Source organism: Mastacembelus armatus, unplaced genomic scaffold, assembly GCF_900324485.2.
Source record: "Mastacembelus armatus unplaced genomic scaffold, fMasArm1.2, whole genome shotgun sequence".
Taxonomy (NCBI): Eukaryota; Metazoa; Chordata; class Actinopteri; order Synbranchiformes; family Mastacembelidae; genus Mastacembelus; species Mastacembelus armatus.
This window is the reverse complement of record NW_022872855.1, coordinates 10,001-15,000: the sequence shown is the minus strand read 5'-3', so window position 1 is coordinate 15,000 and position 5,000 is coordinate 10,001. Positions and strand designations below refer to the sequence as shown.

Genomic DNA, 5,000 nt, shown 5'->3' with positions numbered 1-5,000 from the left:
ACCGGACACATTAGGAAGGAGCCATAGCACAGCACCCCAAAAAATGGGGAAATCAAGCCAGCTGGCACAAACTTCCAGGCCACGACTTTTTGGGCGTCGTGATAAATGATAAGCCGACCCTCGGCCAGACGTGGCCACGGGATATCCCGCGGCCGCAATATGCGTTCAAGATGTCGATGTTCAAAGCAGTGCGCAGTTCACATTAATTCACACAGTTGGCTGCACTCTTCATCGACGCACGAGCCGAGTGATCCACCGCTAAGAGTTGTACTACAATGCCCCCACAAGTCCGGTAAACCGAACAAGTGAGAACACAGGTTTGCAGTCTAGCCCAGGATGAGGCACCGCCAGGCGACTGTACATGCGGACCAGCCATACAAGATGTCCGGAGGCATGCTATGGTCAGCTGATCAGACCGAACAAGCCGATCTAACCAGCTTAAACAGTGTAAAAATGGAGGTCAAAACAACAAATGGGGCGGAAGTTGAACACATGGTCCACACTTCTCTTTAAACCTTTGCACTGAGATAGATACAGTACTCTCCCGTCACCCCTGGCATGAACTGGTAGCCGAAGCCACGAGCACACCATCAGGGCATCAGACAGGATAGGCACCCCACCATAATGCGGACCGTACTTATGAGATGCAGCAGAGGTTAGTCCACTGACCTCAGGTATGGCCAAAGTTTATCGAACCCTCTACAAGTAGAGGATCCGTCCGTCAATCCCGTTAGCACATATAAATCTTTAATTCGCAGGAACCCTTTCACGGGAACCCTTCCGTCAATTCCTCGACACACCAGACAGACTCAATTGTCCATCCGATGCGCCAATTAAACCCGAACCCGGCCGAAGCCGAGCCCGAAAAGCTTTAGATAGGGACTTGTAATGATCCTTCCGCAGGTTCACCTACGGAAACCTTGTTACGACTTTTACTTCCTCTAAATGATCAAGTTTGGTCATCTTCTCGATACCAGTCAAGCGACGTAGCCGCTAAAACAGTACCAATCCGATTGCCTCAGCTTGACCATTCAATCGGTAGTAGCGACGGGCGGTGTGTACAAAGGGCAGGGACGTAATCAGCGCAAGCTTATGACTTGCACTTACTAGGAATTCCTCGTTCACGGGGAATAATTGCAAGCCCCGATCCCAGTCACGACGGTGATGAAAAGTTTGCCCAGCCCTTTCGGGCCAGGTTTCCATGCTCGCTGGCACCGTCATTGTAGCGCACGTGCGGCCCCGGACATCTAAGGGCATCACAGACCTGTTATTGCTCAATTTCGTGCGACTTGCAGCGCCGCTTGTCCCTCTAAGAAGTAAGCACCACACCGCACCCGCCGATCCGCGACTTCACCACCCCTCAAGGAGGCAAATGAAATCGAGACCTGCACGAGCACAGAGGATAGGCAAACTAATTAGTAGGTCAAAGTCTCGTTCGTTATCGGAATTAACCAGACAAATCGCTCCACCAACTAAGAACGGCCATGCACCACCAACCACCGAATCAAGAAAGAGCTATCAATCTGTCAATCCTCACAGTGTCCGGGCCGGGTGAGTTTTCCCGTGTTGAGTCGAATTAAGCCGCAGGCTCCACTCCTGGTGGTGCCCTTCCGTCAATTCCTTTAAGTTTCAGCTTTGCAACCATACTTCCCCCGGAGCCCAAAGACTTAAGGGTTTCCCGGGGACTGCCCGCGGGGCCAATTAAAGAACCGCCGCGGATCGTCAGTTGGCATCGTTTATGGTCAGAACTAGGACGGTATCTGATCGTCTTCGAACCTCTGACTTTCGCTCCTGATCAATGAAAACATTCTTGGCAAATGCTTTCGCTGTAGTTTGTCTGGCGACGATCATAGAATTTCACCTCTCACGCCGCCATACAAATGCCCCCGTCTGTTCCTCTTAACCATTACTTCGGATCCGAAAACCAACAAAATAGAACCGAAGTCCTATTCCATTATTCCATGCAAGACTTTTCAGGCACACTAGCCTGCTTTGAGCACTCAAATTTGTTCAAAGTAAAAGTGCCGTACGCCCCCGACACCCGTTTAAAGGCATCAGGAAACATGCCAACTGACCAGTGAGCAAGCTCACCGACCAGCCAACACCTGCTTACGCAGACACGGCTGAAAGGCTGCACGACCACTTCATCATCACCCGGTACCGACCGAAGTCTGAACCAGGAAACAACACGTGATCGCACGACCCAGATCCAACTACGAGCTTTTTAACTGCAGCAACTTTAATATACGCTTTTGGAGCTGGAGTTACCGCGGCTGCTGGCACCAGACTTGCCCTCCAATTGGTCCTCGTTAAAGGATTTAGATTGTACTCATTCGAATTACGGAGCCTCGAGTGAGTCCCGTATTCGTATTTTTCGTCACTACCTCCCCGTGCCGGGAGTGGGTAATTTTCGCGCCTGCTGCCTTCCTTGGATGTGGTAGCCGTTTCTCAGGCTCCCTCTCCGGAATCGAACCCTGATTCCCCGTTACCCGTTATCACCATGGTAGGCAGATCACCTACCATCGAAAGTTGATAGGGCAGACATTTGAAAGATCCGTCGCCGACACAAGGCCGACTGCGATCAGTAAAGTTATCCAGAGTCATCACAGAGTTCAACAGGAACGGCCGAAGCCGTTCCCGGTTGGTTCTGTTCTAATAAATCCACCCGTTCCCTTGCGGGTCAGGGCATAGTGGCATGTATTAGCTCTAGAATTACTACAGTTATCCATGTAGCTAGTACGATCTAAGGAACCATAGCTGATTTAATGAGCCATTCGCGGTTTCACCGTTTTAAGGTCTGTACTTGGACATGCATGGCTTAATCTCTGAGACAAGCATATGACTACTGGCAGGATCAACCAGTTTATTCACTCTTTCAAGCAGCCCAACCCCGAAGAATTGGGAGCGCGCGCAACCACTAATTGTGGAAGCGAAACATTTAGCAACCTTTGTCCACACAGTAGTACCCGTCCCGTGCAGACTAATAGTACTGACACCTCTATTGATATAATTGTGCAACCACGCGGTCTAACCTTTTCCCGCGCGGAGCAGCAATATTGGCGCTTTGGGGGTACCATCTCGCGACCAGTTAATACGACGTATATCGTATAAGCACAGCACAGGTGAGCCACGAATGACACACCCAGCGAGCAGAACAAGCCAGTCGGCTTAACATACGGAAGGCCATACGACCAAATAACGACCTGATGACCGGCCGAAGCCAGCCCTCAAGACACTACAGGCGCACAGCTCGAGTGCAGAAGGAAAAATTCCACCCGACACCCGTCAAAACTGGGTCCCGGAAACCCGAAACGACCGAATACAAGGTCTATATTCAGATAAACCAGGTCCCGATAGGCTAAGGCATACAACCGAGCCATAGGCCTGAGCCGACCGAGCCAGTATAGGCTCTGAGGCCTTCCTGGACGCCGACACACACTTGACCATATGCTCCAAATTATGAAGTTTGCCAAGCCAAAATGCACGAAATATTGCGAAATACGGGTGCTACAGGCCAAACATTATGTTTTCTGGCCGAAACGCACCATTTCACAAAATCGACCTTTTGGGTCATTTTGGGGTATACCCCCTATATAACATGCAATTCTGTCTCAGGTAATATCCGCAAAATCGAATTCGAGAATATGTAGAAAAAAATTACACAGTTCAACTGGAATCGGTATAAGGATTCCAAATTGCTATAGGATATGGCCGTACGGACAACTTTTTTTCTGCGTCTGGTACAAACCGCAACTAATTTCTATAGAAAACCCGAGAGGACCCATGTCGACACTGTATCTCAAGAACCGTCAGAGATATGGAAAAATGGATTAGATTTTATGAAAGAGCGTCAAAAGTTAGGTCAGTGAGCCAAATTTCATTAGAATCGGTTGAAAATTGTAGAAATTTTCCCATACCAGTAAGTTGAAAAACGGCCTCTCGGACTTTACTATAGAAAATTTCCTATAGAAAACCCGAGAGGACCCATGTCGACACTGTATCTCGAGAACCGTCAGAGATATGGAAAAATGGATTAGATTTTATGAAAGAGCGTCAAAAGTTAGGTCAGTAAGCCAAATTTCATTAGAATCGGTTGAAAATTGTAGAAATTTTCCCTTCGGACCAGAATGTTGAAAAACGGCCTCTCGGGTTTTCTATAGGAAATTTTCTATAGTAAAGTCCGAGAGGCCGTTTTTCAACTTACTGGTATGGGAAAATTTCTACAATTTTCAACCGATTCTAATGAAATTTGGCTTACTGACCTAACTTTTGACGCTCTTTCATAAAATCTAATCCATTTTTCCATATCTCTGACGGTTCTCGAGATACAGTGTCGACATGGGTCCTCTCGGGTTTTCTATAGGAAATTTTCTATAGTAAAGTCCGAGAGGCCGTTTTTCAACTTACTGGTATGGGAAAATTTCTACAATTTTCAACCGATTCTAATGAAATTTGGCTTACTGACCTAACTTTTGACGCTCTTTCATAAAATCTAATCCATTTTTCCATATCTCTGACGGTTCTCGAGATACAGTGTCGACATGGGTCCTCTCGGGTTTTCTATAGGAAATTTTCTATAGTAAAGTCCGAGAGGCCGTTTTTCAACTTACTGGTATGGGAAAATTTCTACAATTTTCAACCGATTCTAATGAAATTTGGCTTACTGACCTAACTTTTGACGCTCTTTCATAAAATCTAATCCATTTTTCCATATCTCTGACGGTTCGCGAGATACGGTGTCGACATGGGTCCGCCCGCACTTTACTATAGGAAAGTTGACTGATCCAGTTCCCTATAAGTATGTATTCATACCTGTCTCAGGTAATATCCGCAAAATATCTTTTGTACAACTTGACTAATTCTGTTCGCCAAACTGTGATTTTATACCTGTCTCAGGTAATATCCGCAAAATATCTTTTGTACAACTTGACTAATTCTGTTCGCCAAACTGTGATTTTATACCTGTCTCAGGTAATATCCGCAAATATCTTTTGTACAAC

At 47.0% G+C, this 5,000-nt stretch overlaps 2 non-coding genes across 2 annotated transcripts; both read right to left on the bottom strand.

The window, feature by feature from the left end:
- Positions 1–114: 114 nt before the first annotated feature.
- On the bottom strand, positions 115–267 carry LOC113137759 (5.8S ribosomal RNA). Its single transcript, XR_003296401.1, has one exon. It is a non-coding gene; the product is annotated as a 5.8S ribosomal RNA (ribosomal RNA).
- Positions 268–886: 619 nt separating this feature from the next.
- LOC113137763 (18S ribosomal RNA) lies at positions 887–2,865 on the bottom strand. The gene has a single exon (XR_003296405.1). It is a non-coding gene; the product is annotated as an 18S ribosomal RNA (ribosomal RNA).
- Between the last annotated feature and the right edge of the window lie 2,135 nt (positions 2,866–5,000).